The sequence below is a fragment of the Cherax quadricarinatus genome, chromosome 33 (assembly GCF_038502225.1).
Source record: "Cherax quadricarinatus isolate ZL_2023a chromosome 33, ASM3850222v1, whole genome shotgun sequence".
NCBI classification, from domain to species: domain Eukaryota; kingdom Metazoa; phylum Arthropoda; class Malacostraca; order Decapoda; family Parastacidae; genus Cherax; species Cherax quadricarinatus.
Genome location: NC_091324.1, coordinates 36,066,550 through 36,082,208, shown reverse-complemented (window position 1 = coordinate 36,082,208; position 15,659 = coordinate 36,066,550). Strand labels below are relative to the sequence as shown.

Sequence of the window (15,659 nt, the reverse complement as noted above, 5' to 3'; positions counted from 1 at the left end):
AGATTGTGGTGACTCACCAGCAGTGTAGCAGCAGACATGGGGGTGGACACAGAGATTGTGGTGACTCACCAGCAGTGTAGCAGCAGACATGAGGGTGGACACAGAGATTGTGGTGACTCACCAGCAGTGTAGCAGCAGACATGAGGGTGGACACAGAGATTGTGGTGACTCACGAGCAGTGTAGCAGCAGACATGAGGGTGGACACAGAGATTGTGGTGACTCACCAGCAGTGTAGCAGCAGACATGAGGGTGGACACAGAGATTGTGGTGACTCACCAGCAGTGTAGCAGCAGACATGAGGGTGGACACAGAGATTGTGGATGGTGTGGGACCAACAATCACCTTCTCTCACACAATCACCGCCCAGCGCTAGACACAAACTCTCCTGCAAACAATACGATCATCAACACCTGTTATAACACCTGTGTAACACCATGTAACAATATATGTAACAACACGTAACAATATTTGTAACAACATGTAACAATATTTGTAACACCATGTAACAATACATGTAACAACACGTAACAATATATGTAACACCATGTAACAATATATGTAACACCATGTAACAATATATGTAACACCACATAACAATACATGTAACCCCACATAACAATATATGTAACACCACATAGCAATACATGTAACACCACATAACAATATATGTAACACCACATAGCAATACATGTAACACCACATAACAATATATGTAACACCACATAACAATATATGTAACACCACATAACAATATATGTAACACCACATAACAATATATGTAACACCACATAACAATATATGTAACACCACCTAAAAATATATGTAACACCACGTAACAATATATGTAACACCACATAACAGTAGTGGTAGTAACAATAGTAGTGATAGTAACAATAGTAGTGGTAGTAACAATAGTAGTGATAGTAACAATAGTAGTGGTAGTAACAATAGTAGTGATAGTAACAATAGTAGTGGTAGTAACAATAGTAGTGATAGTAACAATAGTAGTGGTAGTAACAATAGTAGTGATAGTAACAATAGTAGTGGTAGTAAAAATAGTAGTGATAGTAACAATAGTAGTGGTAGTAACAATAGTAGTGGTAGTAACAATAGTAGTGATAGTAACAATAGTAGTGGTAGTAACAATAGTAGTGATAGTAACAATAGTAGTGGTAGTAACAATAGTAGTGGTAGTAACAATAGTAGTGGTAGTAACAATAGTAGTGATAGTAACAATAGTAGTGATAGTAACAATAGTAGTGGTAGTAACAATAGTAGTGATAGTAACAATAGTAGTGGTAGTAACAACAGTAGTGGTAGTAACAATAGTATTGGTAGAAACAATAGTAGTGGTAGTAACAATAGTAGTGATAGTAACAATAGTAGTGATAGTAACAATAGTAGTGGTAGTAACAATAGTAGTGATAGTAACAATAGTAGTGGTAGTAACAATAGTAGTGATAGTAACAACAGTAGTGGTAGTAACAATAGTAGTGATAGTAACAATAGTAGTGGTAGTAACAATAGTAGTGATAGTAACAATAGTAGTGGTAGTAACAATAGTAGTGATAGTAACAATAGTAGTGGTAGTAACAATAGTAGTGGTAGTAACAATAGTAGTGATAGTAACAATAGTAGTGGTAGTAACAATAGTAGTGATAGTAACAATAGTAGTGGTAGTAACAATAGTAGTGGTAGTAACAATAGTAGTGGTAGTAACAATAGTAGTGGTAGTAACAATAGTAGTGATAGTAACAATAGTAGTGATAGTAACAATAGTAGTGGTAGTAACAATAGTAGTGATAGTAACAATAGTAGTATTAGTAACAACAGTAGTGGTAGTAACAATAGTATTGGTAGAAACAATAGTAGTGGTAGTAACAATAGTAGTGATAGTAACAATAGTAGTGATAGTAACAATAGTAGTGATAGTAACAATAGTAGTGGTAGTAACAATAGTAGTGGTAGTAACAATAGTATTGGTAGTAACAATAGTAGTGGTAGTAACAATAGTAGTGATAGTAACAATAGTAGTGATAGCAACAATAGTAGTGGTAGTAACAATAGTAGTGGTAGTAACAATAGTATTGGTAGTAACAATAGTAGTGGTAGTAACAATAGTAGTGGTAGTAACAATAGTAGTGAAAGTAACATTAGTAGTGATAGTAACAATAGTAGTGGTAGTAACAATAGTAGTGGTAGTAACAATAGTAGTGGTAGTAACAATAGTAGTGGTAGTAACAATAGTAGTGAAAGTAACATTAGTAGTGATAGTAACAATAGTAGTGGTAGTAACAATAGCAGTGATAGTAACAATAGTAATGATAGTAACAATAGTAGTGATAGTAACAATAGTAGTGGTAGTAACAATAGTAGTGGTGGTAACAATAGTAGTGGTAGTAACAATGGTAGTGGTAGTAACAATAGTAGTGATAGTAACAATAGTAGTGGAAGTAACAATAGTAGTGATAGTAACAATAGTAGTGGTAGTAACAATAGTAGTGGTAGTAACAATAGTAGTGATAGTAACAATAGTAGTGGTAGTAACAATAGTAGTGGTAGCAACAATAGTAGTGATAGTAACAACAGTAATTGTAGTAACAATAGTAGTGGTAGTAACAATAGTAGTGGTAGTAACAATAGTAGTGGTAGTAACAATAGTAGCGATAGTAACAATAGTAGTGATAGTAACAATGGTAGTTGTAGTAACAATAGTAGTGATAGTAACAATAGTAGTGATAGTAACGATAGAAGTGATAGTAACAATAGTAGTGATAGTAAAAAGAGTAGTGGTAGTAACAATAGTAGTGAGAGTAACAATAGTAGTGATAGTAACAGTAGTGGTGGTAGTAGCAGTAGTAATTATAGAAGTAGTAATAGTATTGATAGTAACAATAGAAGTGGTAGTAACAATAGTAGTGGTAGTAACAATAGTAGTGATAGTAACAATAGTAGTGGTAGTAACAATAGTAGTGGTAGTAACAATAGTAGTGACAGTAACAATAGCAGTGATAGTCACAATGGTAGTGGTAGAAACAATAGCAGTGGTAGTAACAATAGTAGTGATAGTAACAATAGTAGTGATAGTAACAATAGTAGTGGTAGTAACAATAGTAGTGAGAGTAACAATATTAGTGATAGCAACAATTGTAGTGGTAGTAACAATAGTAGTGGAAGTAACAATAGTAGTGACAGTAACAGTAGTAGTGACAGTAACAGTAGTGGTGGTAATAGCAGTAGTAATTATAGAAGTAGTAATAGTATTGATAGTAACAATAGAAGTGGTAGTAACAATAGTAGTGGTAGTAACAATAGTAGTGATAGTAACAATAGTAGTGGTAGTAACAATAGTAGTGGTAGTAACAATAATAGTGGTAGTAACAATAGTAGTGGTAGTAACAATAGTATTGGTAGTAACAATAGTAGTTGTAGTAATAGTAGTAGTGGTAGTAACAGTAGTAGTGGTAGTAACAATAGTAGTGGAAGTAACAGTAGTAATTATAGGAGTAGTAATAGTAGTGATAGTAACAATAGAAATGGTAGTAACAGTAGTAGTAGTAACAGTAGTAATTATAGGAGTAGTAATAGTAGTGGTAGTAACAGTAGTAGCAGTATCAGTAGTAATTATAGGAGTAGTAATACTAGTGATAGTAACAATAGTAGTGGAATTAACAGTAGTAGTAGTAACAGTAGCAAAAATAGGAGTAGTAATAGTAGTGGTAGTAACAGTAGTAGTAGTAACAGTAATAATTATAGGAGTAGTAATAGTAGTGGCAGTAACAGTAGTAATTATAGGAGTAGTAATAGTAGTGATAGTAACAATAGTAGTGGTAGTAACAATAGTAGTGGTAGTAACAATAGTAGTGGTAGTAACAATAGTAATGATAGTAACAATAGTAGTTGAAGTAACGATAGTAAGATAAGATAAGATAAAATTTCGTTCGGATTTTTAACCCCGGAGGGTTAGCCACCCAGGATAACCCAAGAAAGTCAGTGCGTCATCGAGGACTGTCTAACTTATTTCCATTGGGGTCCTTAATCTTGTCCCCCAGGATGCGACCCACACCAGTCGACTAACACCCAGGTACCTATTTGCTGCTAGGTGAACAGGACAACAGGTGTAAGGAAACGTGTCGAAATGTTTCCACCCACCGGGAATCGAACCCGGGCCCTCCGTGTGTGAAGCGGGAGCTTTAGCCACCAGGCCACCGGGCCTGGTAGTAACAGTAGTAGTGGTAGTAACAGTAGTAGTGGTAGTAACAATAGTAGTAGTAACAGCGGTAATTATAGGAGCAGTAATAGTAGTGATAGTAACAATAGTAGTGGTAGTAACAGTAGAAGTGGTAGTAACAATAGTAGTGGTAGTAACAGTAGTAGTAGTAGTAGTGACAGTAGTAATTATAGGAGCAGTAATAGTAGTGATAGTAACAATAGTAGTGGTAGTAACAGTAGCAGAGGTAGTAACAGTAGTAGTAGTAACAGTAGTAATTATAGGAGTAGTAATAGTAGTGATAGTAACAATAGTAGTGGTAATAACAGTAGTAGTGGTAGTAACAATAGTAGTAGTAACAGTAGTAGTAGTAACAGTAGTAATTATAGGAGCAGTAATAGTAGTGGTAGTAACAATAGTAGTGGTAGTAACAGTAGTAGTAGTAACAGCAGTAATTATAGAAGCAGTAATAGTAGTGGTAGTAACAATAGTAGTAGTAACAGTAGTAGTAGTAACAGTAGTAATTATAGGAGCAGTAATAGTAGTGTTAGTAACAATAGTAGTGGTAGTAACAGTAGTAGTAGTAACAGTAGTAATTATAGGAGCAGTAATAGTAGTGGTAGTAACACTAGTAGTAGTAGCAATAGTAGTAGTAACAGTAGTAATTATAGGAGCAGTAATAGTAGTGGTAGTAACAATAGTAGTGGTAGTAACAGTAGTAGTAATAACAGTAGTAATTATAGGAGCAGTAATAGTAGTGGTAGTAACAATAGTAGTGGTAGTAACAGTAGTAGTAATAACAGTAGTAATTATAGGAGCAGTAATAGTAGTGATAGTGACAATAGTAGTGGTAGTAACAGTAGTAATTATAGGAGTAGTAATAGTAGTAATAGTAACAATTGTAGTGGTAGTAACAGTAGTAATTATAGTAGTAATAGTAGTGATAGTAACAATAGTAGTGGTAGTAACAGTAGTAGTTGTAGTGACAATAGTAGTGGTAGTAACAGTAGTAATTATAGGAGTAGTAATTGTAGTGGTAGTAACAGTATTAATAGTAACAGTAGTAATTATAAGAGTAGTAATAGTAGTGATAGTAACAGTAGTAGTGGTAGTAACAGTATTAGAAGTAACAGTAGTAATTATTGGAGCAGTAATAGTAGTGAAAGTAACAATTATAGTGTAGTAACAGTAGTAGTAGTAACAGTAGCAATTATAGGAGCAGTAATAGTAGTGATAGTAACAAAAGTAGTGGTAGTAACAGTAGTAGTAGTAACAGTAGTAATTATAGGAGCAGTAATTGTAGTGATAGTAACAATAGTAGTAGTAACAGTAGTAATTATAGTAGTAATAGTAGTGGTAGTAACAATAGTAGTGGTAGTAACAATAGTAGTAGTAACAGGAGTAGTAGTAACAGTAGTTGTAGAAACAGTAGTAATAGTAACAGTAGCAGTAGTAGTAACATTAGTAATTATAGGAGTAGTAATAGTAGTGGTAGTAACAATAGTAGTAGTAACAGTAGTAGTGGTAGGAACAATAGGAGTAATAACAGTAGTAATTATAGGAGTAGTAATAGTAGTGATAGTAACAATAGTAATGGTAGTAACAGTAGTATTTGTAACAGTAGTAATTATAGGAGTAGTAATAGTAGTGGTAGTAACAGTAGTAGCAGTAACAGTAGTAATTATAGGAGTAGTAATAGTAGTGATAGTAACAATAGTAGTGGAATTAACAGTAGTAGTAGTAACAGTAGCAAAAATAGGAGTAGTAATAGTAGTGGTAGTAACAGTAGTAGTAGTAACAGTAAGAATTATAGGAGTAGTAATAGTAGTGGCAGTAACACTAGTAGCAGTAACAGTAGTAATTACAGGAGAAGTAATAGTAGTGATAGTAACAATAGTAGTGGTAGTAACAATAGTAGTGGTAGTAACAATAGTAGTGGTAGTAACAATAGAAATGATAGTAACAATAGTAGTTGAAGTAACGATAGTAGTGGTAGTAACAGTAGTAGTGGTAGTAACAGTAGTAGTGGTTTTAACAATAGTAGTAGTAACAGTGGTAATTATAGGAGCAGTAATAGTAGTGATAGTAACAATAGTAGTAGTAGTAACAGTAGTAGTGGTAGTAACAATAGTAGTGGTAGTAACAGTAGTAGTAGTAGTGACAGTAGTAATTATAGGAGCAGTAATAGTAGTGATAGTAACAATAGTAGTGGTAGTAACAGTAGCAGAGGTAGTAACAATAGTAGTAGTAACAGTAGTAATTATAGGAGTAGTAATAGTAGTGATAGTAATAATAGTAGTGGTAGTAACAATAGTAGTGGTAGTAACAATAGTAGTAGTAAGAGTAGTAATTATATGAGCAGTAATAGTAGTGGTAGTAACAATAGTAGTAGTAACAGTAGTAGTAGTAACAGTAGTAATTATAGGAGCAGTAATAGTAGTGGTAGTAACAATAGTAGTGGTAGTAGCAGTAGTAGTAGTAACAGCAGTAATTATAGAAGCAGTAATAGTAGTGGTGGTAACAATAGTAGTAGTAACAGTAGTAGTAGTAACAGTAGTAATTACAGGAGCAGTAATAGTAGTGGTAGTAACAATAGTAGTGGTAGTAACAGTAGTAGTAGTAACAGTAGTAATTATAGGAGCAGTAATAATAGTGGTAGTAACAATGGTAGTAGTAACAGTAGTAGTAATAACAGTAGTAATTATAGGAGCAGTAATAGTAGTGATAGTGACAATAGTAGTGGTAGTAACAGTAGTAATTATAGGAGTAGTAATAGTAGTAATAGTAACAATTGTAGTGGTAGTAACAGTAGTAATTATAGTAGTAATAGTAGTGATAGTAACAATAGTAGTGGTAGTAACAGTAGTAGTGGTTGTAACAATAGTGTTGGCAGGAAGTAACAGTAGTAATTATAGGAGTAGTAATAGTAGTGGTAGTAACAATAGTAATAGTAGTAACAGTAGTAGTGATTGTAACAAAAGTGTTGGCAGTAACAGTAGCAGAGGAGTAGTAATAGTAGTGGTAACAATAGTAATAGTAACAGTAGTAATTATAAGAGTAGTAATAGTAGTGATAGTAACAATAGTAGTGGTAATAGTATTAGAGTAACAGTAGTAATTATAAGAGTGGTAATAGTAGTGATAGTAACAGTAGTAGTGGTAGTAACAGTATTAGAAGTAACAGTAGTAATTATTGGAGCAGTAATAGTAGTTAAAGTAACAATAATAGTGGTAGTAACAGTAGTAGTAGTAACAGTAGCAATTATAGGAGCAGTAATAGTAGTGATAGTAACAAAAGTAGTGGTAGTAACAGTAGTAGCAGAGGTAGTAACAGTAGTAGTAGTAACAGTAGTAATTATAGGAGTAGTAATAGTAGTGATAGTAACAATAGTAGTGGTAATAACAGACGTAGTGGTAGTAACAATAGTAGTAGTAACAGTAGTAGTAGTAACAGTAGTAATTATAGGAGCAGTAATAGTAGTGGTAGTAACAATAGTAGTGGTAGTAACAGTAGTAGTAGTAACAGCAGTAATTATAGAAGCAGTAATAGTAGTGGTAGTAACAATAGTAGTAGTAACAGTAGTAGTAGTAACAGTAGTAATTACAGGAGCAGTAATAGTAGTGGTAGTAACAACAGTAGTGGTAGTAACAGTAGTATTAGTAACAGTAGTAATTATAGGAGCAGTAATAGTAGTGGTAGTAACACTAGTAGTAGTAGCAGTAGTAGTAGTAACAGTAGTAATTATAGGAGCAGTAATAGTAGTGGTAGTAACAATAGTAGTGGTAGTAACAGTAGTAGTAATAACAGTAGTAATATAGTAGTAGTAACATGTAATTATAGGAGCAGTAATAGTAGTGATAGTAACAATAGTAGTGGTAGTAACAGTAGAAGTAGGTAGTAACAATAGTAGTGGTAGTAACAGTAGTAGTAGTAGTAGTGACAGCAGCACCATAGGACAGCACAGCAGTGATAGCAACAATAGTAGTGGCAGCAAACAGCAGTTAAGATAGCAGCAACAGCAGTAGTAGCAACAGCAGCAACTATAGGAGCAGTAATAGTGATAGCAACAAATAGTAGCAAATAACATAGTAGTGGCAGTAAACAACAGCAGCAGCAACAGCAGCAGCAGTGCAACAGCAGCACCATAGACAGCAATAGCAGTGGCAGCAACAACAGCAGCAGCAACAGCAGCAGCAGCAAATGTTGCAACCATAGCCATGCAATAGCAGTGGCAGCAACAACAGCAGAGTAGCAAACACCAGTAGCAGCAGCAACAGCAGTGCACCATACAGAATAGTGTTAGCAAATAACAGTAGTGGCAGTAACAGCAGCAGTAGCAAACAGCAGCAACCATAGACAGCAATAGCAGCGGCAGTAACACCAGCAGCAGCAGCAACAGCAGCAGCAACAGCAGCACCATAGAGCAGCAATAGCAGTGGCAGTAACAATATAGCAGTAAGAGTAGTAGCAATAACAGCAGTAATTACAGGAGCAGCAATAAAGAAAAGTAGCAACAATAGCAGTGGCAGTAACAGCAGTAGCAATAAACAGCGGCACCATAGTGACAGCAATAGCAGTGACAGTGACAACAGTAGTGGCAGCAACAGTAGCAACTATAGGAGCAGCAACAGCAACACCAGTAGGCAGTAACAGTGCACCATAGCAGCAATTAGCATGGATAGCAAATCAACAGCAGCGGCAACAGCAGCAGTGGCAGTGACAACAGCAGCGGCAGCAACAGCAGCAACTGGCAGAGCAGCAACTGTAGCGGCAGTAACAGCATTAATAGCAACAGCAGTAACTATAAAGAGCAGAACAGTAGTAGCAGTAACAGTAGTAATTATAGGAGTAGTAATAGTAGTGATAGTAACAATAGTAGTGGAATTAACAGTAGTAGTAGTAACAGTAGCAAAAATAGGAGTAGTAATAGTAGTGGTAGTAACAGTAGTAGTAGTAACAGTAAGAATTATAGGAGTAGTAATAGTAGTGGCAGTAACACTAGTAGCAGTAACAGTAGTAATTACAGGAGTAGTAATAGTAGTGATAGTAACAATAGTAGTGGTAGTAACAATAGTAGTGGTAGTAACAATAGTAGTGGTAGTAACAATAGTAATGATAGTAACAATAGTAGTTGAAGTAACGATAGTAGTGGTAGTAACAGTAGTAGTGGTAGTAACAGTAGTAGTGGTTTTAACAATAGTAGTAGTAACAGTGGTAATTATAGGAGCAGTAATAGTAGTGATACTAACAATAGTAGTAGTAGTAACAGTAGTAGTGGTAGTAACAATAGTAGGGGTAGTAACAGTAGTAGTAGTAGTGACAGTAGTAATTATAGGAGCAGTAATAGTAGTGATAGTAACAATAGTAGTGGTAGTAACAGTAGCAGAGGTAGTAACAATAGTAGTAGTAACAGTAGTAATTATAGGAGTAGTAATAGTAGTGATAGTAATAATAGTAGTGGTAGTAACAATAGTAGTGGTAGTAACAATAGTAGTAGTAAGAGTAGTAATTATATGAGCAGTAATAGTAGTGGTAGTAACAATAGTAGTAGTAACAGTAGTAGTAGTAACAGTAGTAATTATAGGAGCAGTAATAGTAGTGGTAGTAACAATAGTAGTGGTAGTAGCAGTAGTAGTAGTAACAGCAGTAATTATAGAAGCAGTAATAGTAGTGGTGGTAACAATAGTAGTAGTAACAGTAGTAGTAGTAACAGTAGTAATTACAGGAGCAGTAATAGTAGTGGTAGTAACAATAGTAGTGGTAGTAACAGTAGTAGTAGTAACAGTAGTAATTATAGGAGCAGTAATAATAGTGGTAGTAACAATGGTAGTAGTAACAGTAGTAGTAATAACAGTAGTAATTATAGGAGCAGTAATAGTAGTGATAGTGACAATAGTAGTGGTAGTAACAGTAGTAATTATAGGAGTAGTAATAGTAGTAATAGTAACAATTGTAGTGGTAGTAACAGTAGTAATTATAGTAGTAATAGTAGTGATAGTAACAATAGTAGTGGTAGTAACAGTAGTAGTGGTTGTAACAATAGTGTTGGCAGTAACAGTAGTAATTATAGGAGTAGTAATAGTAGTGGTAGTAACAATAGTAATAGTAACAGTAGTAATTATAAGAGTAGTAATAGTAGTGATAGTAACAGTAGTAGTGGTAGTAACAGTATTAGAAGTAACAGTAGTAATTATTGGAGCAGTAATAGTAGTTAAAGTAACAATAATAGTGGTAGTAACAGTAGTAGTAGTAACAGTAGCAATTATAGGAGCAGTAATAGTAGTGATAGTAACAAAAGTAGTGGTAGTAACAGTAGCAGAGGTAGTAACAGTAGTAGTAGTAACAGTAGTAATTATAGGAGTAGTAATAGTAGTGATAGTAACAATAGTAGTGGTAATAACAGACGTAGTGGTAGTAACAATAGTAGTAGTAACAGTAGTAGTAGTAACAGTAGTAATTATAGGAGCAGTAATAGTAGTGGTAGTAACAATAGTAGTGGTAGTAACAGTAGTAGTAGTAACAGCAGTAATTATAGAAGCAGTAATAGTAGTGGTAGTAACAATAGTAGTAGTAACAGTAGTAGTAGTAACAGTAGTAATTACAGGAGCAGTAATAGTAGTGGTAGTAACAACAGTAGTGGTAGTAACAGTAGTATTAGTAACAGTAGTAATTATAGGAGCAGTAATAGTAGTGGTAGTAACACTAGTAGTAGTAGCAGTAGTAGTAGTAACAGTAGTAATTATAGGAGCAGTAATAGTAGTGGTAGTAACAATAGTAGTGGTAGTAACAGTAGTAGTAATAACAGTAGTAATTATAGGAGCAGTAATAGTAGTGGTAGTAACAATAGTAATGGTAGTAACAGTAGTAGTAATAACAGTAGTAATTATAGGAGCAGTAATAGTAGTGATAGTGACAATAGTAGTGGTAGTAACAGTAGTAATTATAGGAGTAGTAATAGTAGTAATAGTAACAATTGTAGTGGTAGTAACAGTAGTAATTATAGTAGTAATAGTAGTGATAGTAACAATAGTAGTGGTAGTAACAGTAGTAGTGGTAGTAACAATAGTAGTGGTAGTAACAGTAGTAATTATAGGAGTAGTAATTGTAGTGGTAGTAACAGTATTAATAGTAACAGTAGTAATTATAAGAGTAGTAATAGTAGTGATAGTAACAGTAGTAGTGGTAGTAACAGTATTAGAAGTAACAGTAGTAATTATTGGAGCAGTAATAGTAGTGAAAGTAACAATAATAGTGGTAGTAACAGTAGTAGTAGTAACAGTAGCAATTATAGGAGCAGTAATAGTAGTGATAGTAACAAAAGTAGTGGTAGTAACAGTAGTAGTAGTAACAGTAGTAATTATAGGAGCAGTAATAGTAGTGATAGTAACAATAGTAGTAGTAACAGTAGTAATTATAGTAGTAATAGTAGTGGTAGTAACAATAGTAGTGGTAGTAACAATAGTAGTAGTAACAGGAGTAGTAGTAACAGTAGTTGTAGAAACAGTAGTAATAGTAACAGTAGCAGTAGTAGTAACATTAGTAATTATAGGAGTAGTAATAGTAGTGGTAGTAACAATAGTAGTAGTAACAGTAGTAGTGGTAGGAACAATAGGAGTAGTAACAGTAGTAATTATAGGAGTAGTAATAGTAGTGATAGTAACAATAGTAATGGTAGTAACAGTAGTATTTGTAACAGTAGTAATTATAGGAGTAGTATAGTAGTGGTAGTAACAGTAGTAGCAGTAACAGTAGTAATTATAGGAGTAGTAATAGTAGTGATAGTAACAATAGTAGTGGAATTAACAGTAGTAGTAGTAACAGTAGCAAAAATAGGAGTAGTAATAGTAGTGGTAGTAACAGTAGTAGTAGTAACAGTAAGAATTATAGGAGTAGTAATAGTAGTGGCAGTAACACTAGTAGCAGTAACAGTAGTAATTACAGGAGTAGTAATAGTAGTGATAGTAACAATAGTAGTGGTAGTAACAATAGTAGTGGTAGTAACAATAGTAGTGGTAGTAACAATAGTAATGATAGTAACAATAGTAGTTGAAGTAACGATAGTAGTGGTAGTAACAGTGGTAGTGGTAGTAACAGTAGTAGTAGTAGTGACAGTAGTAATTATAGGAGCAGTAATAGTAGTGATACTAACAATAGTAGTAGCAGTAACAGTAGTAGTGGTAGTAACAATAGTAGTGGTAGTAACAGTAGTAGTAGTAGTGACAGTAGTAATTATAGGAGCAGTAATAGTAGTGATAGTAACAATAGTAGTGGTAGTAACAGTAGCAGAGGTAGTAACAATAGTAGTAGTAACAGTAGTAATTATAGGAGTAGTAATAGTAGTGATAGTAATAATAGTAGTGGTAGTAACAATAGTAGTGGTAGTAACAATAGTAGTAGTAAGAGTAGTAATTATATGAGCAGTAATAGTAGTGGTAGTAACAATAGTAGTAGTAACAGTAGTAGTAGTAACAGTAGTAATTATAGGAGCAGTAATAGTAGTGGTAGTAACAATAGTAGTTGTAGTAACAGTAGTAGTAGTAACAGCAGTAATTATAGAAGCAGTAATAGTAGTGGTGGTAACAATAGTAGTAGTAACAGTAGTAGTAGAAACAGTAGTAATTACAGGAGCAGTAATAGTAGTGGTAGTAACAATAGTAGTGGTAGTAACAGTAGTAGTAGTAACAGTAGTAATTATAGGAGCAGTAATAATAGTGGTAGTAACAATGGTAGTAGTAACAGTTGTAGTAATAACAGTAGTAATAATAGGAGCAGTAATAGTAGTGATAGTGACAATAGTAGTGGTAGTAACAGTAGTAATTATAGGAGTAGTAATAGTAGTAATAGTAACAATTGTAGTGGTAGTAACAGTAGTAATTATAGTAGTAATAGTAGTGATAGTAACAATAGTAGTGGTAGTAACAGTAGTAGTGGTAGTAACAATAGTGTTGGCAGTAACAGTAGTAATTATAGGAGTAGTAATAGTAGTGGTAGTAACAATAGTAATAGTAACAGTAGTAATTATAAGAGTAGTAATAGTAGTGATAGTAGCAGTAGTAGTGGTAGTAACGGAAGTAGAAGTAACAGTAGTAATTATTGGAGCAGTAATAGTAGTGAAAGTAACAATAATAGTGGTAGTAACATTAGTAGTAGTAACAGTAGCAATTATAGGAGCAGTAATAGTAGTGATAGTAACAATAGTAGTGGTAGTAACAGTAGTAGTAGTAACAGTAGTAATTATAGGAGCAGTAATAGTAGTGATAGTAACAATAGTAGTAGTAACAGTAGTAATTATAGTAGTAATAGTAGTGGTAGTAACAATAGTAGTGGTAGTAAGAATAGTAGTAGTAACAGGAGTAGTAGTAACAGGAGTTGTAGAAACAGTAGTAATACTAACAGTAGTAGTAGTAGTAACATTAGTAATTATAGGAGTAGTAATAGTAGTTGTAGTAACAATAGTAGTAGTAACAGTAGTAGTGGTAGGAACAATAGTAGTAGTAACAGTAGTAATTATAAGAGTAGTAATAGTAGTGATAGTAACAATAGTAATGGTAGTAACAGTAGTAGTTGTAACAGTAGTAATTATAGGAGTAGTAATAGTAGTGATAGTAACAATAGTAGTGGAATGAACAGTAGTAGTAGTAACAGTAGCAAAAATAGGAGTAGTAATAGTAGTGGTAGTAACAGTAGTAGTAGTAACAGTAAGAATTATAGGAGTAGTAATAGTAGTGGCAATAACAGTAGTAGCAGTAACAGTAGTAATTACAGGAGAAGTAATAGTAGTGATAGTAACAATAGTAGTGGTAGTAACAATAGTAGTGGTAGTAACAATAGTAGTGGTAGCAACAATAGTAATGATAGTAACAATAGTAGTTGAAGTAACGATAGTAGTGTTAGTAACAGTAGTAGTGGTAGTAACAGTACTAGTGGTAGTAACAATAGTAGTAGTAACAGTGGTAATTATAGGAGCAGTAATAGTAGTGATAGTAACAGTAGTAGTAGTAGTAACAGTAGTAGTGGTAGTAACAATAGTAGTGGTAGTAACAGTAGTAGTAGTAGTGACAGTAGTAATTATAGGAGCAGTAATAGTAGTGATAGTAACAATAGTAGTGGTAGTAACAGTAGCAGAGGTAGTAACAATAGTAGTAGTAACAGTAGTAATTATAGGAGTAGTAATAGTAGTGATAGTAACAATAGTAGTGGTACTAACAGTAGTAGTGGTAGTAACAATAGTATTAGTAAGAGTAGTAATTATATGAGTAGTAATAGTAGTGGTAGTAACAATAGTAGTAGTAACAATAGTAGTAGTAACAGTAGTAATTATAGGAGCAGTAATAGTAGTGGTAGTAACAATAGTAGTGGTAGTAACTGTAGTAGTAGTAACAGCAGTAATTATAGAAGCAGTAATAGTAGTGGTGGTAACAAAAGTAGTAGTAACAGTAGTAATTACAGGAGCAGTAATAGTAGTGGTAGTAACAATAGTAGTGGTAGTAACAGTAGTAGTAGTAACAGTAGTAATTATAGGAGCAGTAATAATAGTGGTAGTAACAATAGTAGTAGTAACAGTAGTAGTAATAACAGTAGTAATTATAGGAGCAGTAATAGTAGTGATAGTGACAATAGTAGTGGTAGTAACAGTAGTAATTATAGGAGTAGTAATAGTAGTAATAGTAACAATTGTAGTGGTAGAAACAGTAGTAATTATAGTAGTAATAGTAGTGATAGTAACAATAGTAGTGGTAGTAACAGTAGTAGTGGTAGTAACAATAGTATTGGCAGTAACAGTAGTAATTATAGGAGTAGTAATAGTAGTGGTAGTAACAATAGTAATAGTAACAGTAGTAATTATAAGAGTAGTAATAGTAGTGATAGTAACAGTAGTAGTGGTAGTTACAGTAGTAGAAGTAACAGTAGTAATTATTGGAGCAGTAATAGTAGTGAAAGTAACAATAGTAGTGGTAGTAACAGTAGTAGTAATAACAGTAGCAATTATAGGAGCAGTAATAGTAGTGATAGTAACAATATTAGTTTTAGTAACAGTAGTAGTAGTAACAGTAGTAATTATAGGAGCAGTAATAGTAGTGATAGTAACAACAGTAGTAGCAACAGTAGTAATTATAGTAGTAATAGTAGTGGTAGTAACAAGAGTAGTGGTAGTAACAATAGTAGTAGTAACAGGAATAGTAGTAACAGTAGTTGTAGAAACAGTAGTAATAGTAACAGTAGTAGTAGTAGTAACATTAGTAATTATAGGAGTAGTAATAGTAGTGGTAGTAACAATAGTAGTAGTAACAGTAGTAGTGGTAGGAACAATAGTAGTAGTAACAGTAGTAATTATAGGAGTAGTAATAGTAGTGGTAGTAACAGTAGTAGTAGCAACATTAGTAATTATAGGAGTAGCAATAGTAGTGATAGTAACAGTAGTAGTGGTAGAAACAGTAGTAGTACTAA

At 33.5% G+C, this 15,659-nt stretch overlaps 1 long non-coding RNA gene across 1 annotated transcript in view; it reads right to left on the bottom strand.

Moving 5' to 3' along the window:
• The window catches only part of LOC138853570 (uncharacterized), a 108,858-nt gene that overhangs the window by 17,212 nt on the left and 75,987 nt on the right, over positions 1-15,659 (bottom strand). Inside the window, exon 2 of the long non-coding RNA XR_011392739.1 lies at positions 278-386. This is a non-coding gene — a long non-coding RNA (uncharacterized lncRNA). The remainder of the gene's footprint in view (positions 1-277; positions 387-15,659) is intronic.